General features: G+C 46.1%; 1 protein-coding gene across 1 annotated transcript in view; it reads right to left on the minus strand.

The window, feature by feature from the left end:
• Positions 1-25,918, minus strand: part of KAZN (kazrin, periplakin interacting protein) — a 1,070,250-nt gene that overhangs the window by 792,060 nt on the left and 252,272 nt on the right.

A 25,918-nucleotide genomic window follows, 5' to 3' on the forward strand; every position in this document is an offset into this window, starting at 1 on the left:
ACGATGGCTCCGAAATTAAACACAGGGAGGCAGGAATGTCACTTACGAACTTCTCGGAACCCCCAAGGGAGTCGGGGCTGGCTAACAAACGACCGGAGAGGCAGCCCAAGCAGAGGCAAGACCACAGATCTGGACTCAAACCCGGGGTATAAATCTGCCTCGACTTCTACCTAGCTCTGGGAGCCCCAGGGCAGGTGGCCGGCCTATACCAGCCTTTCCTTCCTAACTAGTTAAGTGCAGAAAATTATACCCACAGTGCAGCATTACTCTGAGGCTGGAAAGACAGTACACGGCCCGGGAGAGTGCGTGCCCTGAGAAGGCACTCAGGACACCGTGCCCCTTCCTTACACTCCCACAATCTGCAGTCACGAAGTGATTACTGTGTTTGTTAACTGTCTCTCTCCCACCCTTACCGTCAACCCCATGAGGGGAGAGCCCAGCAGCTGCTTGCTTACCCCCGTCTTACCAGAGACCAGCCACGGTACCTGGCACGCAATAAATGCTCCGTAAATTTTGAACGAATGAGCTAATGAATGGGAGTTATTATTTACTGTCCCCTGAATCACTTTAATGGATAATTTTGTAAGAGCTATTTTTCATATAGCCTTGAGCGCTGGCAACTGTGTGGGTATGTTTACATGAGAAACACTTCAGGATGAAAACGAGGATCTGATTTTTAAATGCAGATAACTAGCACCATATGACCAGTTTGCCACCTTTCTGCGAACCATTAGCCTCTGTCTCCTGCGCGCCAGGGGATGGAGAAGTATCATTATGGATACAGGAGATAATCCTCGTTTGCTTTGGTATTAAATCAGCACAAACAGCATGGACACTCTTTTTAGTCCGCGATCAGATTGAAAACAGATCAAAGCTGAAGCTAACAGGGCACGTGGCTCCAGTAAACGATACTTTTAACTGATGGGAGGGGAACGGGGGTCTCGGGAGAAATCTTTGTGAAGCTTTTGCATCGGGCGATTAGAACAGCTTGTTGCTCGGGCCCCAAAGCAAGTTCTGACACCTCCGTTATCTGCCGCCGGCCACTATGAGCCCCTCCCTGGCCTGTCCATTTCCATCCATTTGGAACCACTAAGTGTGCACACTGCCCCACAAAAGGTCTCATAACATCCTCTGGCATTTGGCCTTGACCTTAGCACAACGTGTTTCCTCTTGGGTGTTATAATGTCCCTGGACACAACAAAAGGCCTGCTGTAGATGCTGGGTTCAAATCTCCCGGGGTGGGACTAGGGTAAGGTCACCTCGCTTCAGTCGCAAAATGCATCACCTTACCTCAGATGCAAAATGTAAGGGGTGCCAAAAAAAACCCCAATCAGTGATCGAGGTAAAAGACACTCGAATGCAATTAAAAAAAAAAATCAAGATTGATATAAAAATAATCCATGAGTATGAAATGCCAAAATTCGAAATAGAAGTAGGATCAGACACAGTGTTAGGTGAAGCAAGTGAGGTCACCTACAGGGCCGGATCCTGTCTTTATGTCAGTTTTGGTATTTTGGTCATCATGGCAAAGCTTTGAAAAACATGGCGCCTGGGTTTGGACAGCACATTCACAACTGCCATCAGCAGGTGGGTTTGACATTCTAAAGGTCAAGAACCTGGCAATAAGCCATAAAATCCTTTAGAAGTGTTCATTCCCTTTGACCTCTAAGCAGCACCTCTAGCAATTTATTGTAAGGAAAGTTCTAGAAATGCATACAAAGATTCATTTACAGTGACATTTATCACAGTGTTATAGCACAAAACTGGACACAACCTTAATGTCCAGCTACAGGAGATTGGTCACCTCGACACCAACACAGGCACATGATGGCATGTTATGCAGCTCTAAAGCTGCCAGAACAGAGCCCAATGTGGGGTTTGAGCTCATGAACTGTGAGATCATGACATGAGCTGAAGTCGAACACTTAACCAACTGAGCCACCCAGGCACCCCTGGATGTCCTATAATTTAACTCAATTCTGATACTGTCTACCTGGAGAGAGTGTCAGATTCCACAGGTGAAGGGTCCGGTCCCACAAGATAGTCCCCACTTCAGATGTCAATTGCAAGGAGTAAGACCCCAGGTTACCCACAACTTCTGTCCATTTGGCCACAAATTGAAGGTTGCCCTTCGTGATTAATTTTCTAGAGTGGCTCGCAGAACTCAGGGAGACAGTTAACATTTACAAGTTTATTGAAGGATGTGATGAAGGATGCAGAGAAGCAGCCAGATGAGGAGCCACATAGGGTGAAGCCTGGAAGGGTCCCCCACACAGGAGCTTCTGTCCCTATGGAGTTGGGGGTGCATCACTCTCCCTGTGTGGATATGTCCACAAGTCTGGAAGCTCTCTGAAACCCAAACCATTGGGATTTTTATAGAGGCTTTATCCCATAGTCTTTCTCCATTTTCTCAAGAGAATGGATGGTGGGGCTGAAAGTTCCAAGCTTCTAGTCATGGCTTGGTCTTTCTGGGGACCAGCATTCTTTGACAAGAATGGGAGACAGGGGCCATATACCTTCTACTACCCCCAAGTAGCCATTAACAGTTCCATCTGGAAGAGTGCTTCATGGCACGGGAACAGGCTCATGGAGTAATGTTAGGCTGAGTAAGGACAACACAGAGTATATAGACAAAGGATATTCAACTAAGATCAAGGGGGTGATGTCTAATCACTGAAGACTCTACAGCAGTTACCATGACAGGCACATGGCCACACAGCCCACAAACAGAAGAAGATAGTTTGGCCCCAAGATGTCCTCTCCTCCACTGGCGTGGTGAGGCTGTTGCAACGTATACAGAGCAGGGAGAAGTAGAACTTTTTCTCTTATTATTAACTGAAAAACAAAACTGCAGGCAAAACATAAACACAGCTACACCGTCTCATTCCTGCAGGCACTTACATGCCCTCAAAAACCAAAAACTACAAAGACAAAACTATGGGAACTAGAAAGCAGGGCAAAATATTAACCACTTGTATTTTCCAAACATTCTTTTACAAAGTTACATTACTGCAAACATTGAAAAAAAAAGAGGTAGGTGGGAATTTGGTTCTGTATTTATTCCACTGCTCTCTCATTAATTTTAGGTATGTGGATATACTGCCCATGCAGTAACGCTTACCTATCTTTGGATGGAGTTATAATTAGATATATGCGTTCACCAGTAGATTAATGGGTTCAAGCAACATTGGCTACACAGAAAATCTTGTTTTCACCACTACAATGTATTGTTTCCATTAAAAAGTCTTTATGATAAATTAAACTGGAAATTTCTCTAGAAAGAGTTAAGACGCTATCTGGGGCCATGGCACAAAGGACACTGCCACACATCAGGTGCACAACCATGCTGCCTATTTCTGTTTCCTCTTGACAAGCCCCTCCGCCATTGTAGCTTGACCCAACTTTTGGATCTTCTTTCAAACTCCAATTTCTCACTCCTGATCCTCAAGGACTTTGCTCCCTGTGGCAGAAGGGAGGCCAGCCGACCACCAAACGTGTTCCCTCTTAGTCCTGAGAGCACAGCTAAACTACATTTCCCAACCTCTCTTGCAATTATCACAGCCACGTGGCTGAGTACGGGCCAGTTACACGTAGGCATAAGTGATGGATGCCCAGGCATGGCCCATCCAAGCCTCCCACATGCCATCTCCAGCCTCCTTCCCATCTTCTACTGAATGCAAAGGAGGAAGCCATGAGACGAAGGGTGCTGGGCCCCTGAATGACCATGTGGAAGGCGACGCCCTATTTTGAATTTCCAAGATATCCATACTGCATACTGGCAGGAAATTAGCCTTGATTGGCTATGTTTCTGAGATTTCAGGTTTATCTGTTACAGCAGCTGGCATTCTCTAATACACTGCCCTCTTCTATTGCTGAGGTTTTCTAAAGGCTAAAAGACCTCAGCTCCAACATTTTCTTCTCCCACTAGGTCTCATCTATCACGTGAGCTCATGTGAGCTGCACCGGTTTAAAAATACCATGGATTTACTGCTTAACGTGCCTTGGCAAAAATTAGTCCAGGCCTTGTCGATTCTGTATTTCTGGAATTATAGGTGTATACATAAAACCCTCTTTTTGTTCCAGAAGTTGAGCCCTTTTGTGCATCTGTTTGACACTTTTCATTAATTCTAAGGCCACGTGACTAAATGTGTCACTCGCTCATTTTTCACTTATAGGAATAGAGGACAGTACATCAGAGAAAAGGGAAGAGATAAAATCAAATTTCCTTGTGGAACAAGGAAAAAAATGCAAAAACTCTTGTCCCACTTTCAACATGCCATCACTTGACCTCAGTTTTATTTACTATTTGAAGGCAGGCTTTAGCAGTTTAAAAGCCGTGTAATTGGACCATCCTCCTTTGAAGATAAAGTCGCCTACAGTAATCCTTTCCCTCCTCCGTGACTTTTTCTTCAGAGGACAGGTATGACAAATGAATCCTGGCACGTCCTGTACAAGGTTATAGATCAGAAGTGTTCTGCCTGTTTGTGAGGGGAAAGAATAACAACAAAGAAAGCGTTTCCGGTGATTGTTTGGGAAATAATGAGGAAGCCAGGACAAAATGGGAAAGAAACCTTAGTTTTATTCAAAGGTTTCCAAAGGAAAATCCCCCCCCCACCCCAAATGGCTCCACTAGTCTTACCTGTATTAGTCCACCTTCTCCTTCCTCAAAAGCAACAAGCTATAAAATAAATGGGCAAAGCTTCCTTCTTTGGTTTTCTATTGAAAGTTTAATTTGCAACACGCCCAAATGTGCGTCCTATTCCACTGTCTGGAGGAAATTGATGGCCCCTCTCTTGTGGCAGGAGTGCAGGTTGGTGGTTAAGGAGAGGGCCATTCGTTTCCCTCTGTGACAGGAAGCCGACCCCAACGGCAGCCGTAACCACGTGTGCCCCTGTTGCTATGAACATTTGGGACACTAAAATAAATTGATTGCACCAAAAGATTCTTTCGCTCTCCCCACCACATCATCTTAATGGGGAATTCATACCACTCTGAGCTGCGTTTACTGCTGAAACAGAATGATGGCTTCTAAAATTACTCTAGCACGTACTGAATGGGACCTAAGTTTATTGGGTTATGAGACAACATTTTGGTTTTAGTGAAGGCCATCCTTCCAGAAGGCCTTGGATTCCGAGGCAATTATGCCTTTGTCAGATCCCGGGATATGAATCTCTGCTTTACGTCAAAATCTCTCTTTCCTCTGCTTGAAATACCCTCATTTCTGAAATTCCCAAACACGTCCTTACATCCAAAACGAAGACTGAAGAGTGTTACAGATCCCAGATGCGAGCAATTAATACAAATCAAAACCAAAGAAAAGGAGAAGGGAGTGAAGACAGATGGCTGCAGGTTAACTGGTATACACACAGACGGGAAAAGTCTCACAGCTGAATGTGGCTGCACCCTGACGCTGTTCTGTATGACCCACTTCTAATTATTTACTGACCCCCCCCTACTATGCATAGGCCCTGGACACCCCCTCGCGCCCTCCATTCTCCCAAGAGGACCTTCCTGATGCATTATTCAGTTAAACGCAACATGCTTCTATATGAACAATTCCTTGTTTGCTCTAGTCAAAGGCTTTCCTATCTCTGATCAGGATCCTTCCCTGCACGTGGTTATTGCGAACCTCAGATAGGGAAGTGTGAGTACACCCAGGGCAGTGTCTTGCACCAGCGTATGTCCTTCTTAATAATAGCTGCCTCCCTCGTTACACTCCTGAGGCTGCGAGCTAAAACAGTAGTGTCCCATTTTTTGAAGACACGAACGCCGGCCCTGGAGACTAAAGGACCTTTCGGAAAGTCACCTAGGAAGTTAGTAGTTGGATCGGACTTGGAACTTGTTCTTTACACCCTCTCCCTGCACTGCCCCCACGTGCAGGGGGCATCTGGGAGCTCTCAAACTGTAAAGGAGAAGCTCCGCTCTCGATAGGCTTGATCACCCATAATGCCCTGCGTCGGGCAAGCTCAGATCAGCAAGCCACACGTTTGGAATGCCTTCCGTGAACTCCCCCACACTTCCTTCACTAAAACCTCAGGAGAAGAACTGGTGGAAACTGATGGGTGTTCCAAAGCAACCCCACATGTAGCAAAAGGCGCCCATGTCTCCTGCAGCTCAGAACTAGCTGAAGAGGACCCAGGAACACAGCACGCAGGGAAAATGCCGGAGTTTCCGAGTCAAATGCCTTGGCTCTAATCCTGCCTCCCGCATTGACCACATGTTGCTGTCTTGGGCAGGTCGCTAATGTCCCTCTTCTCTATCGTCCAATCATAACATGGGAATAATTTAATATGTGCCTCGACAGGCTGCTAAGGATGAGATAAATAAAGGTGCCTCTAACAGTTTGGCATCTAGGAAGCACTGTGTATTTGTGAAAACAAAACATTGAATAAAATGAGAGGGGCACGATGTGTAGGGGCAGGGAATCTCACTTGGCTTGCTTCGATCAAGTGAGCCGGTGTTAAAGGGAATTAAGTATGGGGTAAATGTCTGCTGGGGCTTTGTCCTTGCAGCCCAAACACAAAGGGCCCTTTCAGAAGCAGCCAGGCCAGCCCAGGGGGGATGTTGGCAGGGGAGGGAGGCCTCACCTGCAAGACCACAGCCAGGCTCTGCCAGCAGCTCCAGGGCAACCGGGGCCCGGTGCCAATCAGACGTCTTATCTGAGTCCCTGGGACTTTTGAGGTTCCTGAACTAGAGAGAGGACTGGGTGCCACCAAGAGCTCCCTGCACATTCTCAACCATGAAAATGAACTGATCTACTCCTGAGAGAGAGAGAGAGACTTGGAAAGCGGGAGAAGGAGGAAGAAAGAAAGAAAAAAAAGACCAGAGGTTTACCTAAAAAAAACAAATAAAAAAAAAATAATAATAATAAAATACAAAGGGGTTCAAAAGGAACGTCAATTACAGACATCTGGGAGCCGATAACGTTATTGTCGGTCAAGACGCAACACCAGATTCCCAAAGGCCATCGTTGCTCCCCATTCATTACCTCACCTGACACCCACCCCTCCCCCTGAGGTGAACTGGGCTGGGACGCCCCACGTGCCAATCAAGTGACGAGGCACAGGCGTGTTGGGGGCACCCTTGAGGAAAGCCTGTGTTTGAGCCACAAATACTAATGATGCTGCCAGAAGCTCCGTGGTCCTCAATGGAGCCAGCCAGCTGGGGGCTTGATCTTTCAAAAAGATCTCATTAAAAAGGAGGAAAGAAAAGAAAGAGGCAACCCAAGACCATTGGTGGGCATTCGCTTCCAACACAGGTGCGACAAGGGATTACGTTACAAACCGATGATCTGAATAGGATAGGCATCATTTCACTTCGAAAAATAAATGCAGCAAAACAACAGACCAAGTAAAGGACAAGATATATGCATATAAGTTATATGCATCTAGGCTTTATATGTAGACACATGTATATGAACATACTTAGATCATGAAGCATATACCATGTTACACAGTCTATGGTAGCATGTTTTCTGCGTTTCATATATGTAGTCGGAAATATATTACAAAGAACATTTTTCATATACAACATATGTATTCCAGGCTCATTCTGAATCTCTAGGAGACTAAGGGTAGTTGGGCAGAATAAGAAATATTAATGAGACACATTTTTTTCCTCTCAAACTGGTTTTTACTTGTTCTATATAGGGGGAGAGCTTTCCCGTACTGGTTATGAAAATAATACATCTCACTGTAGAAATTCAGAAAAACAAAATGAAATAAAGAAGAAAATTAAAAATCTATTATCTCACTGTTCAGAGACTGCATCTGCCAACATTTCTGTGTGTTTCCTTCTGGGCTTTTTTCTTTTTTCTTTTTATTTACCAATTTATCACAGACATGTTTCCATGTCAGTGAACATAGATCTACGTAATTGTGTTTAATGGTTCTAGACTATTCCACTCTAGGGATGTGCCAAAATTCATTTAGCCAATCAAATATTATTAGATTTGTATGTGGTTTCCAATTTTTCACTGTTACAATCGTACAAGCGTTAAGTTTTAAAATAATACCCAAACAGGACTGCATAGGACATGCATGGAGCCAGAGAAAAGTTAAACAGTGTATGAACAGTGCCCACTTTTATCTGTGATAGGAATGACACAGAGCAGTCACCTGGGTCACTCCAGGCAGTGGCTTCCCCAAGTATCAGCTGCGCTGTCTCCAGCGGAGTCAGGCAGAAGGAAGACGCCAGGTAGAAAACAGCTTGCGGAATTCATCGTCTGTCCAGCAACCAAGCCTGAGACCCGTGTGGGATCTCAGCTCTCTCCTTAACTGACCAAAGCAGGCCAGAGGGCAGAGGTAGCGGGAAGAAAGGCTGGGAACTTACTTACAAGCCTTAATTTCTAAATGGGCTTTTGCTGCCAGCTCGCTTGGTAACCTTTCCTGGGAGCTGCTCGTAGTGAAGTCTTTCCAGATACTCCAGTGAAATGTCTCTTGCCGCCTTTGTGGATGATGTCTCTTCTCCAGTCCTCAGAGAGCTTCTTCCAATGTGTATGCAGGTGAACAAGAAAGACGTGAGCCCTGCCTTCATGGAGCTAATTAATACCTGAGCACAGGAGTAATCAGGTAATTGAATGAAGTTGTTGAACCCGTGATAAGTTCTGGGGGTGGCAGGAATGTTGGTAGTGAGTTACATGGCACAAGGTGGTCCGCAAGGCCACTCGGAGCAGTGACAGCGAAGGTGAGAGCCCAGGACCGGAGGACACAGTTGTGCCAAGTGCCAAACAGAGAGCCATCCACATGCAGGAACCCCGTCTGCAAAGGCAGAGGTGGGGAGAGTCCCCTCCATGAAAAGGAAGGTCCCTGGGCAACTGGGCAGGGTGTGGGGCAGGGAAGTGGCATGGCGGGAGGGTGACCAACTCATCCAGGTTTGCCAGGGACTTCCCTGGTTTTAAAACCTAAACTCTCAGGGGCGCCTGGGTGGCTCAGTTGGTTGAGCGTCCGACTTCAGCTCAGGTCATGATCTCACAGCCCGTGAGTTGGAGCCCCGTGTCAGGCTCTGTGCTGACAGCTCGGAGCCTGGAGCCTGCTTCGGATTCTGTGTCTCCCTCTCTCTCTGCCCCTCCCCTGCTCATGCTCTGTCTCTCTCTGTCTCAAAAATAAATAAAAACATTAAAAAATTAAAAAAAAAAAAAAACAAAAAAAAAACTAAACTCACATCCTTGAAAGCCCTTGGCCCTGGGCAAACTGAACACTGGCCACCTTCTCGGCACAGTGTTCAGCACAGGGTCCTCCAGGCAGTTGAGGAGAGTGTGGATTTATTCTAAATTCGGTGTGTGTGTTGGGGGTGGGGGGCGGGCAATGAGAGTTTCAAGCAGGAGTGTGAAATGATGGCAGCAAAAGTGCCAGCGATATGCTCAAGACAGTAAGACAGGAGTCATTCTTGATTCATTTCTTCCCCTTTCCCCTGCACCCTCACCCTGCCCCTGCTGCGTCCCCAACCCATCCACCTCTCCAGTCTCCATATCACCGCTCTACTGGGTACTGGTTAAAAGCCAGGGCTCTGAGGCCCGAGGACCCAGGTTCACATCCCAGCTCTGCCACCTACTGGCTGGGCGAGCTCAGGAATTCTCTGCGTGTCCATTAACTCATCCGCCAAAGGGAGGTAACGGAAGGGTCCTGGGGGGGCAGGGAGACTGAATAAATTGACGCATGTAAAGTAGTTAGTGCGTAGCACTTGGCAAGCTCTCACATTAAGAGACTGTCCGCCTCCTGAGGGCGCAATTCAGGCAGCTCCCCACCTGTTCACCGGGCTTCTGTGCTCACCCCCAGCCCAGGAGACCAGAAATGGCCTTGTAAACAAATCCAATTTTTGTCACCACCCTCCCGCCTTCTGAAAACCCTTCGGCGACTGCCATTACTCTTGGAATAAAATTCAAGCATTTTCCTGGACCTCCAAGACCCTTTGTGATCTGAGTGATACCAGCCTCTCCCTAGTGGCTTTCCCTTTTTTTCCCCTTTATTTTTGATAACTTGAAATGGCTCATGAGTTGTTGCTGCCACTACCATTATGATTGTGACTGCTATTATCCAACCCTGCGTCGACCCATCCGTTGCTCGGTCTGGGGACACCTGACTTCCTACTTTGATTCCTTTATGCTGCACTCTGGGAGAATTTCTCAGCCTGGCATTCCTGTTCTGTCTTTGTGAAGCCCTTCCACATCTCTTCAGCCTCTGAATGGTTTTGGAATTGCCCAGGGCTCAGTCCTGGGGCCATTTCTTTCCATGTTTCCACCAACCGTCTGGATGAAACTGCCCAGTGTCACGACTGAGTGTCTCCAGCTGGGTTCTTTCCCCTAAATGCCAAACTTCCCACTTAACATCTCCAGTTGGAGCATCCTTCCAAGCATCTCGAACACATGTCCGAAGCCAAACTCTTGATCCCACCCTCAGTGATGCTCTGCTTTCCTCTGCCCCTCCCTCCTGATAGTCTTTGTTCTTACAGTTCCTTGGGTTCTTCTGACCCCTTTCTCTTGCTCACCTCACATCCAGTAGGTCAACAAATCTTCTCGGCATTGCCTACAAAAGATTTCCGGGAGCTGACCATTTCTCACCACCTTCAAGAGGCAATGGTCCAAGCCACATTGCTTCTTACCTGGGTTATTTCCACAATGTCCTAATTGATTACCTAGTTTCCACTTCTCATCCCCCCACAGTCGGTTTTTTCCATAACAGTCCAATCATTCCTTTTAGAATGTTCAGTCAAGTCAAATCAAGCTCTTTGCCTAAAGCACTCCATGGCTTCCCGTCTTGCTCAGAGCAAGAGCCAGAGTCCTTCAAAGCCATAAATAATCTGCCCTGTCCCACCCCCCTACCATTCTGATTCATTTTCTAAGGCACTCACACTTTGCTCATCCTACTCCAACTACATAAGTCTCCTGGTTGTTCCTTGAAGCGTTGAGACATCCTCCCGGCTCAGGGCCTTGACACCTGCTGTTCCTTCTGTCTGGAACATTCTTCCCCTTGATATTCACTTGGCTCATCTACTCTCTCATTTCCTGAGGCCTGTTCTGACCATCCTGTATGAATAGTATCACCCTCCCCATTCCTGTACCTCTTAAGTGTTTCTTACCCTGCCTTACTTCTCATCACAACACACATCACCTGACATATATTTACTTGTTTCACTGGTTATTATCTTTTTTTGTCTCCCCTAACTAGACCTGAAGCTCCATGAGGACTGGGACTTAGCTTTATTTACTCTTCACTGCCCCGTGCATCAACTGTCCCTAACATATAGTAGCAGCTCACTAAATACCAGTGGACTCAATGCATGGGTAAATGCAGGACCTCTGATCTGATTTCTTAGATGCAGTATTCAATATTACCTCTCTGAGGATATTAATTATACTTATTTTAAAATCTTGTCCCAGTTCCTCTATTGACCAGTTTCTCCTATGTAACTTTTTCAGTTTATTGAGTTTGTCATTCTATACCTTCTGTCTCATTTTGTGGTTATTTTTCAAATGTTTGGTGGGATTATTTTTTTACTGTCAGTCGTTTTTGTATTTGAAATCCCTAACGATCATCTGGTTTTGTTTAGATGGCCCACTCTGGACAAATCCAGTTGTCCCCCCATCCTCTTCTCTCTGGGCTTCTGGGACCGAATCTTAATCCCAAAGAGCTGTCAGCAATGAGGAGTGAAAATGAGGTGTGCAAGGTCCCCAGAAGCCCAGAGAGGAGAGGACAGAGGGACAAGTGATGCTAAACGTTACCAATCGTTTGGCTTTGCAAGAGTAACCCTGTCCTCACTGATGAATAAGGAAGAGGCTTAACAATCAATTAGAAACATTCCATTAGGGGGCACCTGGGTGGCTCAATTAGTTAAGCGTCTGACTCTTGATTTCAGCTCAGGTCATGATCTCAGGGTCATGGGATCGAGCCCCACGTTGGGCTCTACACTGAACATGGGGCCTGCTTAGGATTCTCTCTCTCCCTCTCCCTCCCCCTCTGTCCCTCCCCCACTCTCTAACATTAAAAAATATTAAAAAAAATAAAAATCCCACCTTTATTTTTTAAAGAAACATTCCATTAATGAAAACAAATCATGTGCTTATAGAAGAAAAAATCCCTTTTTCCTATGTAAGAAATTGTTTCTATAAAAAAAATTATCGGCCCTTTCCTGAATGACTGACCTTTTTGGTGGAAATGCATTTTCCAGCCAACCGGGCCAACAGCTTCATTATGTTCCCCTGGAACCAAAACCGTACTCGAATGTTCCAACAAAATCCAGAGAGGGGTTGGCACAAGAGAAACAAGACTGAACAGGCACTCACGTAAGAGGTTGAGATTCCTCAACCCCAAATCTCCATCCTCCGACATCCAGACTTGAATGTTGCCCAACTACTCAAAATGTGTTCCTCTTGGAAGTATTCCCCTCCCTCAGCTACTCTGATTTAGGCTTGTCCCTCTCCTCCCCAACGCCCCATGCTTCTCTCTTCCACAGTATTCTTCAGGGTTCTGTAGAACGAAGAAGAAAGGGCAGCCATTAACATGTGCAAACGATGATGCACGTGCAGCCTTCCAGAAGCCTGGTGGGAGAGGATGGGTCTGGGGCCACAGAAAGCAACGTGGAAGGGGCAAGCCTGATGGAGGGAAACCCACTGAGGACCTGGGCCAGCGAGACAGAAGCCTGATGAGGAAGAAGAGCTCAGAGTCAGGAGAGGTGCACAAGTCCCGGGAGAGAGAGGTAATCCACTTCACGATTCCTCCAAAGGCGGAACGTGACGGCCGAAGAGTGACACCGCCCGTTTGGCCACACGGAGCCAGACACCGCATCCCAGGAGAGACTCGGTTTGTCCCTCTTGAGGGAGCCTCGTGACTCTGTGCGGGGCAGCTGCCCCATGAACTTTGCCAGATCTCCATCTCACTTGCTTATCTGCCCCCGCGGTCCTGCCAAAATGCCGAGGTTCGGCTGAAACCGATTAAGAAGCCCTAACGATGATCTGAAATCAAGTGCTCCTCTGTGCTAATGATATGCATCCGGAACACTTCCCAGATGAGAGAAGACACGCTTCCCTTTGATTTAGAGTTGGAAGGATGACAGAGTGGAGGCAGTAATGATGATGAAAAGAAAGGCATAAGCCAGGTGACAACTTCCCATCACACAGAGAAACCAACAATAGGGAATCAACAAATTATGTGTGCTGTTGGCATCGTGGCGTAATCAACGGCGACACCGCCTACGGCAACTGCCGAGAAAACACAGCCACCTGCCATGCCACGCCCGGGCCCATACGGGACCCTTAACTTACCTTGGATGAAATAAAACCTCTAGGTTTGCCAATCAGGGCTGTTACTCTTTGGAGAGTGAGGAAACATGCACATAGGCCTTCCTTAACAATCCTTTTCATCCCATTAAGAAAACGAAGAAAAATAATGCTGCTGTTGGGCCACACTGTGCCTTCTTAGTTTGTGATTTTCTCATCAGGAGGGGTGTATTAGTTTCCTGTTGCTGCCATTCCAAGGTGCCAGGAACCAGGTGGCTTAAAACGGTAGCAATTTACAGTCTTACAGTTCTTGAGGTTAGAAGCCCCAAATCAAGGTGACCTCAAGTTTGCTTCTTTCTGGAAACGCTAAGGGAGAATCTGTCCTGGGGCTCTCTCCCAGCTGCGGGAGCCTCAGACATTCCCGGGCTTCTAGATGCATCACATGGCATTCTCCTCGTGACTCCACATTGCCCACCCCTCAGTGCATGTGTGGCTCTGTCTCCAAATTGCCCCTTGTTATAAGGTCACCAGTCATACTGGACTAGCGCCCACTCTAATGACCTCATTTTAACTTGGCAGCCTCTGTGAAGACCATATGTCCAATAAGGCCACATTCTGAGGTTCCAGATGTGAGGACTTCCAACGTATCTCTTCTGGAGGACACAATTCAACCCATGACAAAGGAGCTGGTCCCTTCCGATGAAGCTAGAGAAAACGCCGTGTGGGGTGTCCACGACCAGCTGTGTTCTGCATAACTGTGGGCTTTGGTGGAGGTATTTCAAAGGTTCTGCAAACACTGATTCAAATTCCATTTAGAAATACACTGGAAAAATCTACGAGCATGCACTGAGATGTGATGCATATCGTTTATGAACACCAACGTACAATTTGCGCTACCAGAATAACAAGCTGGGTTTTTTGTTTTGGGGGTGTTGTTTTTGTTTTTGTTTTTTGTCCAGACCCAGGAGGAAGGGTCCTTGTTCCGCCTCCCTGCATATATTCAAACTTTTTTAGTAGGTTACTGATTTAAAATGAGCGTTGCTTTATAGTGGTCTTCTTTGAATTCAAGTCCTGTGCGTGACTGCGTAAGTGTGTAGGCAACTGTATAAAACTGCATAAATGTTTAAGTACAGGCAAGAAGGTTCCCAGGGCTTAATTGCAAGGGTCCAGATGCCCCTGCTTAGGAAAAGCTCCCACTTGGCTCTGTGGTTAATCATGTGAGGGAACACATGGCATGTTGACAGGATGACACTGGGGAGGAAGGATGGCATTTCTATAAAGTTTAGGCACCCTATTAGTCAAGGTTCCTCAGGCTGCAAATGACAGAAAGCCATCTCAATCTAGTTTAAGTGAAAAGAGGACGTTTCGTCTACTCCACGGTGTTTCTTCTGCCTCTGCTCCTCGCCGTACAATTTCCCTATGTAATTTCCTCTGTGTTTCTGTCGGGCATACCGTGAGTTGGCTCGCTTGCACACATTCCAACATTCTCTAGCCTGCTTCCCTGAACTACAGAGAATGGAAATCTAAAACTACATTTCCCAGGTTCCCCTGTGGCTAAGGTTGCCAGGTAGCCTAGGTTCTTCCTCAGTGATGTACAAGAGGACAACGAGGTAGCCATTGCATGGGAGGAGACTGGCTCTTTTAGCACGCTGGATGCAGAAGCACCTGGTTCTTCAGAATAGCACCGGAGAAGGTTCTTGCATCCAGTCCTCAGTTTACAGGTGCTACTGGGTGAAGCAGTCACTGGATGGCTTCCACTAACAGTCTTGACTGGTTTCTCCTGGCTGCTGGTTATGTGGCCTCCAAACCCAGTTTTTGAGACCTCCTAGAGATGCTGTGAACTATCAAAAATGTCAAATTTTCTTTTAAAGGTCTTTCTACTTAAATTAAAGTAGATTCTGTTGTGTGCTACTGAGAACTTAAGGAGATACAGAAGGACTCCAACGTATGGTCCATACATTGATGAGTAGCAGACTCCCCCCTTCAGCCACAACTTTCTCTGAAACTGAAGACAGAGTTTCGACTCTCTCCCAGACAACCCTGCCCAGATGTCTTACAGGTCCCTCAGTCTTCCTAGACTCCAAACCAAACTCATCATTTTCCCCTCCAAGCCTGCTGGTCCTATTTCCTTTATCAGATGCTACCACTTTTCCCAGGCACCCAAACCCCAAATCTGAGACTCATCCTAGACTTGTCTTTCTCTTCCCCCCCCCAAATTTCAATTGGTCCTACTTCTTAATCCTTCCCTGAGTACATCCCTTCTTTAATCCTCCTACCGCAGACCATGGTTTCTCACCAAGAGAAGCTCTCCCATCTCTTGCCTTGGTGAATCCATCCTTCACACTTAACCATGGTGATTTTTCACACACCCAAATACAACCAGGTCATCCCTTGGCTTGAAAGCATTCAATAATTTCCCACCGTTATTGTGGTTTCAAGCTAGATGAATGGTATGAAACCAGAGGGGATGTATGGCAGACACTAGCTAAAGACTCACCAAATCCATTTCTTCTTTCCCCGAGAACATGGCTGGACTACGCTTCCCAGCTCGTCTTCCCTTATAGGGCTTGGTTATCAGTCCGATCTGACTTCAAATATTGGCTCTACTATTGTATCAGTCAGCTCTTGCTGTGTAACAAACCACCCTGAAACTTAGCGGCTTAAAACAATCACCATTTTTTATTTCTTCCAAGTCGACAGAAAGACGGGCGATTCTGCTGCCCTGGGGTAAGTTCAGCCGACTTTAGCTAGGCTCACTCTTGCATCGGTACCTCCGTAGGTCAGCTGGGGGCTGCCTGGTCTATGACAGGCTCAGCAGGGAGATTATACCTCTGTTCCATGTGGTGTTGCCTCTGCCAGTTTTCTTGCCAGACTTACTCTCACATCAGAGACAAGGCTTCAAGAAAGAGCAGAAACATGGAGGCATCTGGAGGCTAGGCTCTGGACTGGCCTAGTCTTCCCCCACAATCTCTGGGCCAAAAAAATTACAAGGCAGCTCAGATTCAAGGGGTGTGAAAACAAATCCTAGCTCATAGTGAGAAAGGCTCCAGAGGCATACCGCAAAGAGAAAAAGTAAAGAATCGCAGGCATTTTTGCAATTAAAGTAGCACGGCTACTCACTTGATATGTGACCTTAAGGAAGTTTCCTCTCTAGGCCTCATTTCCTCATCCATAAAGTAGGGGAAATGATACACACTTCACAAATGAGATTCGGAGGTAAGGTAAAGTCCTTAGCACAGAGTTTGGCACATAGTAAGGACTCAATGGTCCTTTACCACTTTTACTTTTCACATATCCCTGCAATGTTTACCACTGTACCTTTCATGTGGTTAGTATAAGCTCGGGAAGCGTTTGTTGAACAAATAAACCATGCACCTGGCTTGAGTGACCAGCTAGAACAATGGGATTTTAATGGCTCATCATGCGTCTAGAGCCAGCACAAGCACACGCTTCTCACACTTGGTCACGGGCCCATTGAAACCATCCTGTTCGAGCTTGACATAGAGCCCTCTTAAAATATATCTGCCAGCTGTTCAAACACGGTCTGTCCTCTGTGCTTGGATAAGGGCAGAAGAACACAATTCGTGTCCCTCTAAATAAACTGACTGGATCAGTCTTTCCGAAAGATAATGTGCATGAAGCTTGCTAATTAGGACATTTCCGACTCCCATTTCTTTTTTTTTTTTTTAATTTTTTTTTTTCAACTTTTTTTTTTTTTATTTATTTTTGGGACAGAGAGAGACAGAGCATGAACAGGGGAGGGGCAGAGAGAGAGGGAGACACAGAATCAGAAACAGGCTCCAGGCTCCGAGCCATCAGCCCAGAGCCTGACGCGGGGCTCGAACTCACAGACCGCGAGATCGTGACCTGGCTGAAGTCGGACGCTTAACCGACTGCGCCACCCAGGCGCCCCCAGACTCCCATTTCTAAAAGATCAAATATTGCCGAGAGTTGCACGAAGAAATCTTCTGCTACTTTGCTTTGTTTATGTGGTGGATTGATTACATCAGCGATCCATGCTTTATGCAGCCTGTTAGGTGGTGCAATACCACACTGGCTCTGGGCTTGGTAATCTGACTCATTTCGGCCCGTGGAATAGTGGTGCACTTGATGCAAACATAGATTGGAAAAAATGATTGCTTTTGTCCACTTGTTCTTTTTTAAGGACCCCTATCACCAATAGGAGAATATTCCGGAGTTAGCTTGCTGGATGGATATGAAAGATACATGGAGGACAGCTGAATCGTGCCAGCCAAGGCCATCTGAGACCCACCAGGCCCCAGTGACCACAAATATGGGAGTAAGACCAGTCAAGATCAGCCATGCCCGCCCATGTTAGCAAAATTACCCCAGTCAATCCGCAGACTTCAAGAAGTAAACACAAGTTATCGTTCTGAACCACCTAGTTCTAAGATGGTTGTTTAACGTGGCAGTAGTTCACTGATACAAATCCATGTTGTGATTTTCATGATCAATTTTATCATGAGCCTGTTTCATTGTCTCCTACTTTTCAAGGACAGAAAAAGAGATAGTAGATGCATATGAGTAACCCAAGACAAGAATGTCCATTGTGAAATTAAGTATCCAGGCTACTAAGCTGGCCAAAGCTGAGTGAGTTTATTTCAAGTCCACAGGAGTAAGTGAGAACTTGGAAGAGCCAAGTCACCATCTCACTATTAAACTGCTTTTAAGCATGATTGACTGAGAGCTAAGGAGTGAAGGAACATGGAATATTGGCTTGAGCTGGCATCAAAGAGATTTTCTGGCTCTACTCCCAGATCTAACACAGGACATCAATGATGACACTTAGCAACACCACGCCTCTATTTACCTGGCTGCCCGACGGGGAATGTTGGAGTTGAACGTGAATAGGAGGTCCCAACATCTCTGCAGAGGAGTTACCATTCTAAGCGTAAGTTATTTTAGGATTATAATTACATGGCATCCATTCTGCTCTCTACTATCAGACTAATGGGTGAGAGCCACAGCGTTAAAAAAGTACCATGTAACTGATACTAAAAGAAAATTCTGATATTGAATTCCATTATGGTAAAAAAATATCTATATTGGCAGTGAAATTACCTTTCTAATTATGTCTCATTCAGACTAACGCTGGTTTACATTTCCTGAGTGTGTGCCGCCAGGGAAGGAAGGCTCTGCCCGTAGATAATCCAAAGTTACTAATCTATAGGTGCATAACTGAGAACTGACAGTGGGCCGTGTTCTAGATGGCAGCTCTTCAGCTAAGTAACAGTAGCCTTCACCTCCTCATTTCCTTGTCTACATCTTCCCAGATTTCCCTTCACCCATCAGACTCCTGTGTCTCATGTAGTTCAAACAGCTCTTATGCTGGCCTTCCTTTGCATGTGTCTCTATGTCCACAGTATCTAGCAAAAAAAAAAAAAAAAAAAGAGAGAGATCCTGGTTCCTCTGTGGACACCCATAGGCAAAAAAAATAAAAAAATTCTCTGCTCCTGAGAGACCAGTTAGAATTTTTATATTCTCTAAATTATATGTAAATTTCTGGAATAAATAATTTGCTTAGATCTTTTGCAACACCCCAGGGGATCTATTTCCAGTTACCTCATGGAGTGGTATTAAATACATACAACTAAATTAAAGTACAAATTATATGCAATAATGTATGAGTAGAGGTCACATTCTCTCTCTCCTTCGCTCTCTCTCCCTGCAGATCTCAGCTTAAATGTTATGTTCAAAGAGAAAACATTTGAACTCTTATCTCAATTAGGTTCTCATGCATCTTTAAGACAAGTACTGAAACTCATTATTATGTTGATTTGCACACTTAGAGCTACCCGCCCCCACTAAAATTCAAGATCCTCCTTTCGCTCTCAATATTGCTCCCCGCAGTCTAGCACAGGGCTTGGCACACTGTAGGTGCTCAAGAAATGAATGATAAAATAACTAAGATCTATCTTGAGGACAAATTATGATTGATTGTAGGGTCTAAAAGCCGAGTTTCTCAATCGCGACACCAGTGGCACTGGGGCTGGATAATTCTTTGTCATACGGGGCCATCCTGTGCCCTGTAGGAAGTTTAGCAACATGCCTGGCCTTTACCCACCAGATCCCAGGAGCACCACCACCCCTGCCCAGCAACCCCCACCAGCCGTGACCACCAAAAATACCTCCAGACACTGCCAAATGTCCCTGCGTGGAGCATAAGTGCTCTCCTCCCCTCTCAGTAGAGAACCACTCACCTAAAGGGTGATAGTAGGGTTGGGTATTATTTTTGGAGCCATATATTTGCCAATATAACTATAGAACACGATGAGGAGACTAGAATATTGGGGGGGGGGTCCCTATAATACCTTTTATAGTCTATTTAAAGATTTTTGAAAACCGTGTTCTTAGAACCCTAAGCCTTCTAAGAGTCTGAAAGGGTAGAGCTTGGCTTTAGTAAAGTGTTGCATATTTATTAACATTGTTAAAAACATTTTGAGTTAGGAGCACTGTTGTATGTCTAAAGCCAGGTTTAAATCTTCTCCTTTCCCCAAATTACACCCTCCTTTCCCCTCCATTTAATAACCCCTTTGGGAAGCAAACACTCCGAGGGTCACCACCTACAACTTAGAAATCAATTACGCTTGCTTTGCGATGGCTGGATGGAACACAACATAAAAAAGTCTATTTTGTTAAAGCTTAATACCCAGTTTTCAAAATACAGAGAATAATACCCGACCTCCCGTACTTCTCATGGCTGAGAGGAAAAGATGACAAAATGCCGGCAGAAGTGCTTTGTAAACAGTAAAGTGACCTGCAAATATTAGCCACTTCCTTCTCTGGGCTTCTGTGGCCCCCACACATGCCTTATCACAAGGCGCTTCAGTGTCTGATCCCTGCCCAACTACATCTTGAGTCCCTCTAGGGCGGGGCCAACGTTCTGTCCCTCTCTCTCCCTGGAGCTGAGTGCACACCCCTGTGCTGGGACAGAGCACCGAGTGTATGCATATCGAGTGCGTGGTAGGTTTATTATTGCTTCCATCTGCCCAGAGTCCCCTCTCCCTTCTTGTGGTAACAATGGCGTGCTCCCCACAGCACACACGGTCTAGGTGGCACCATCCCTCCACATGCACACCCTCAACATGCCAATGGGGAAAACGATCCACTGACCTGAGTCACGCAGATCAGATCCTTGATCAAAGTGACACGAAGAGAGAAAATAGCTGGAGTCCATTTATCCCAACCCCAGCACCCTGAAGCGACCGCTCTTTAATTTCTGAGACCTAACTCTCTGTAGCTGTCCTCCACCTCTTCCAAAGGTCAAGCCTACTGGCTTCCATCAAATGTTACCCTTGTTCTATTAATCAGAGCTGGTCTTTCTTGCTGGTGACCAAAGAACCCCACCGAGTCCTTACCCCTAATCTTCTTTCCATGATTTTGCTACTATTTCAGATTCCCTCACTATATACCATGGACCATTGACTATCAGAGCAGCATACGTTCTATTTTATTACCATTTAAAATGTATATCATTAGGGGCACCTGGGTGGCTCAGTCGGTTAGGCGTCTGACTTCGGCTCAGGTCATGATCTCACAGTCCGTGAGTTTGAGCCCCACATCGGGCTCTGTGTGGACAGCTCAGAGCCTGGAGCCTGCTTCAGATTCTGTGTCTCCCTCTCTCTCTACCCTTCCCCTGCTGGTGCTCTGTCTCTGTCTCTCTCTCTCTCTCTCTCTCTCAAAAATGAATAAACATTAAAAATAAATAAAAAGTAAAATGTACGTCGTTGAAATAAACACATAGTATCTACCCATCTAAGAGACGTTCCTTTCCTTCACAACACGGCAGTGGACAGGAATCCGGTTTTTTCCTGAGTCTCAGTTCCAGCTGTTCCTGGATGTTTGTTTGCATAGTGAACACTGAAAGCAAACGTCAGTGTTCCAGCACTTTCCCTAAAATTCTGCCTTATAGGATTTTACAAAGATGGAAAGAGACTCAGAAGAGGCCACCTTTCGCTATTAACGTAAAGAACACCTAGACTCAAGCTTATCAGAGGAAGAGCATCGCAGTTGTGTGCATCACCCTCCGTTCCTCTGGAGCAGGGAAGGTGATTGCTGGGGCCTCTGTCACCGCAAGGATTGCATCTAAGCCTGGCAATGCCTGCAGGTTAAAATTTTATTTATTTAAAAAAGCCACGACACTTTAAAAGATCAAAATCGCATGGCAGAATGGGAAGTGAGCTTGCACGAGTTATGTAAGAAACTGCAGGCATAGGACCCGCTGGTTTTATAGTTTTGCATCTGGGAACAGAAAATAAGCATTGCCTTTTCAAATGCACAGGACCGATGGGTAATGGAACACATGGATTACCGGAGGGGATAAGCTGAGACTCCTCTGAATAATCAGCTTACCAATGTAGCTCTCTAGTTAGGTGAACTAAATTCCTCCACGTCCGTTTAAGTGTTTCTTTCTCCTATGACCTGGAAGAGGTGGAAATCTGACAGCGTGCGTAGATTTAAACACATCCCAGGGTAATTTTCTTCTTTTGAGAACTCTGCCTCTTTGCCCTCGTTCTAATTTGAGACTTTCTTCCCTGCTTGCCGCAACGTAGGGACAGTTCTGTTTCTTTCTCCCACATGGGGTCCAATTTCAAAAGATACTAAGAAAAAACCCGTGCTCCTGTGCTACCCTTAGCCGCGGCCAGCATCTGTGACCTTGACAGCCAGGCACCCTTCTGGTACCCCAGTTTGTACAACTTAAAAGGCAAGACATTCCCTAGGACTGTCAACAGGGTCCTACTCGTGGCATTGACCTTGAAGCCAGCTGCAGCCAGAAAGCACCAGATGCCTGCACTGGGAATGACCACGAGCTCCACGTCCTGAGCATAGTGTTGGCTTCAGAAAGTACATGGAGGGATGGAATGTGCTAGAAAAGGGAGAGAATCTCTTCCAAGGTTATGGCTGCCATGAATGTGTATCAGTTACCTGATTTCCAAGGTCTCCTTCCCAAAACAAGCTGACAAGCCATCCGTCCCCAACTATGTGTCAGCAGCCTGAGCCATGCTTTCCTCTGGTGCAGTCTCCGCCCCAAACCACACTTCCCCACTCGAGGCCAGTCTAGAGAGTGAAGTGTCCGGGCAGCTCAAACAGCCAATCATCTCATGTTAAATCGGCCCAATGTTGCCAGAAATTAATGAGAAAGCATAACCAACCAGAGGAGAGGAGTTTTCCAGACCATTCTAGAACAGAAATTCACACTACCCAGACAACCATCACTCTGAGTCTCAGATGCTGGCAGGATCCCCTCCTGTCTCCTGAACCAGGCTTGCCTCCTGCCAGTCACCACCCCGCCCCCTCGTGCCGGGTAAGGGGGAATATGGGCTTTTGGCAAATACACTTTCGAGACCTCTGAACACAAAGAAGAGAAAGAAAGGCAGATGAGAAAAGGAAAGAAAGGGGGAAGGAAGGGAAGGGAGAAATCTCATTCCGCTTCTCAACTAAGACTTACTTTGCCAACGGGAAGAAGAGGCGGGAGAGAGAGAAATGAAGGAGAAGGTAGGGGAGGAAGAGTGGATGCTGGGCGAGGGGTGCAGGAAGGAGGGGAAGGAAGGCAAAGGGAAAAGGGAAGAGGAGGAAAGAGCAGAGAAAGGGGCGGGCAGAGGATGAAGCAGATTTCATTTATTTCCTACCTAACATTTGACATCTGCCAGGCCCGGAGCACACACTGGCTTAGAGATGATGGCTGTGCAGTTTATTTTTATTTTTTAAATTTTTTTAATGTTTTTATTTATTTTTGAAGGAGAGAGAGAGAGACAGAGCATGAGCGGGGAAGGAGCAGAGAGAGAGGGAGACACAGAATCAGAAGCAGCCTTCAGGCTCTGAGCTGTCAGCACAGAGCCCAACACGGGGCTCGAACTCACAGACCGTGAGATCATGACCTGAGCCGAAGTCAGACGCTCAAACGACTGAGCCACCCAGGCGCCCCAGTTTATCTTTATTTTTAAAGTCTTGCTTCCTTCGTTCCTAGAGATGGACCTCTGGGAGGGGTGCACCCGGGGCTCAGCCTTGCTGCACGCAAGCCCTGCCTTCAAATCCAGGCCAGGGTCCATGGAGAAGGGCCTCGCGCTCTGCCAGGCCTGGGCGATGGAACACAGGCCCCTCCAAGCCGCTGTGGCTGCAGAAGAAGACCCCACAGGGAAGGGACCGTCTCCACCTTGTAGCGCCCAGCCTTCCAGCAGAGGGCCCTGTGCCAACAAAGCGATCTTCTTGTTTTCCCAAGCATTCGCGCACCCCTTAATAAATAATGATACGAGGTCTCTGGGGGGAAGAAAGAGAGGAGTGCCAACAGGAGATTTAGTTGGCTGTAATCAACCCCTCTTAGCATGCAGAGTCACACAGTACGAGTAAAAGAATTAATCTCTACCAGAAAGAACTACCTCTTCGGCGTTATGAATCTAATCGCTCATGAGGCTGAGTCGGCAGTTTGGCTCCCAGGAACAAAAGCCACAAGGTCAGGTTTCAAATGCGGTCTGAATGGTACACGTCATTGAATTTGGGGGGCCCGCAGATGACAAGGGGAATGGAATGCAAACAGGGGAGCCCTGCCTCTTTCAGACACCCCCTCAATGTTCAGACGGACATTTAGGGAATGAATAAGTAACTGTGGGCCTCGGGGGCTCCCCCTGTGAGATGTTCCTTCTCACTTCCGCTCTGTAGAATGAACTGTCAGACCTGCCAATCATACCCGGCACCCCTATTATACTTGGGAGATGTGTTTGCTGTATGCATACTGTTTTATAATCCTCAGAGGTAGAATTTCATAGCCCGGCAATGCTTTTGCCTTTGACATTCTCCTAAGCAGGATTTATTGCTTCCAAGACAGATGTGACTTGAATCGATTATGCCTTTTAAGCAGTTGCTCTCGAAAGCAGCCTCCAGGTTCTCTGGAATACTTTGTGCCTGACTTCATTCAACTCGCAAACTGATGTCAGAGTATTTCATCATCATCTAATGCTATTAAGAGTCCTCTGGGTATGGAAGCGAGCAGGCTATTATATATACCAACCAAGTTAAGGGATGTGGTTACTGCTCTTGAGAAGCTTACGTCCTACCATACACAAACCTACTGCACACCTATCAATATCACAAAATGCAGCTGAAGGGAAGGAGGCACACGGAATTCACATTCTGTTGACCTCCCGTTATCGATGAACTTGGAATATGAACTAAGCGCATTCATTCGTCTTTCCAATTGAGGTAAGAAGCAATGTCAAAACATGAATGGAAACTCGCTCCATTTCCAAAAATGCTCATTAAAGAGTCTTCTTAAAAATCATATATCTCTAGATGTCTCCTTCAAAACTGAAAACCACATATCGCCCCTGACCATGCCCAAAATGTTGGGGTTTCTCAGCATGTTATAAGTTTGGCAACGCTAATCTTAGGGACATGATCTGAGCCTGGGGGCGTTAGGTAACATGATTCTAATTGACTTTAGCCACGGACATAGAGAAAACCACAAATAATGTTTCCAGAAGTGAGTGGTTTGGAGAAAAAAAGCAACGAGGGTGGTATTTTTAGACCAAACTAATCACAATTTACCTCATCCTATATTAGTCTCAAAGACAAGAGGGAAGAGGCTTCAAACAGAAGTAGGCAAAAGAAATAATGGGCCCAGACATCACAGCACTTTCCGAGCTGGTTTTCTATTTTTGCCCTGCTCAGGAAGAAGATTCGACCCACCTCCCTCTGGAGGTCTGACTTCGGGGAGTATCCACCATACCTCCACTCCACTTTTTCTGGCTATTTGAGTGTAAAATTCTAGCAGGCAGTGATGAGGGGTCAGGAGAGAATGAAATAATGAAACAGTCCCACACAGTAATCACATTATATGGGATAGTTTAGTCTCATTAGATTAAAAAAAGGAGAGGGGGGATTGTGATCAACACCATCTAGGATGAAAAGTTGTCAAATGAATCTAGCACTCAGGGGTGAAAACATTTTCTTAAGCAATGTTGAACGTTTCTGAAATCCCATTCTATACACTAGCGAAAGAGAGAGAAAAGACGAATCATATTTTACTTCCTGAGATTTTACAAACTCTAGACTCTACACAGTATTGCCGGGATTCACGTAGATAGTTCCCTTGGCTGAGGGTGTTAGTTGTAGGACTGGGTCTAGGCACTGAGGAAAGCTAATCCTCTCAAGAACGCTTTGCTTTCTTTTATTTGGTAAATCGTTCTAAATTTCCCCTTTCCCCCCCCACCCCGCCCCCCCGAGTTTTACAATTGGCTGTTAGAGCTTCGGAATCTTTCCTTTTTCCGGCAGACGGGCTCAGGAAGAAAGGAGAAACCGAATGGGATGCTCATAACGAAGGGGAGAAGGGAGAACAGTGAGTAAAAATGAAAGGCTTTGCATAATTTGGGCCATCGCAACATAGGGGCTCAAAAACCCCATGGGGCAGCTTCAAACATTGACAGGTGAGAAACGCACAAAAGCCTTGCCAGTTAAAGTCCTACTGGTACAAGATACAGGCTTCGGGATTGATTTTTAAAAAAAAAAACAAAACATAAAACACCACCATGGTAGAAACAAAAGCAAAGGAACCACAGTTCAAAATCTGATACGAGTGGAACACAGGAAACCGCCCACCGCGCTGACCTCGCGGCTGTCGAACAGAAAACAAGCTCAGGAAGAAAGCTCCGGGGCAAATGGATACAAAATCACCAAAACCAAAGAACATTT

Source organism: Panthera pardus, unplaced genomic scaffold, assembly GCF_024362965.1.
Source record: "Panthera pardus isolate Hobbes unplaced genomic scaffold, ASM2436296v1 HiC_scaffold_11, whole genome shotgun sequence".
Taxonomy (NCBI): domain Eukaryota; kingdom Metazoa; phylum Chordata; class Mammalia; order Carnivora; family Felidae; genus Panthera; species Panthera pardus.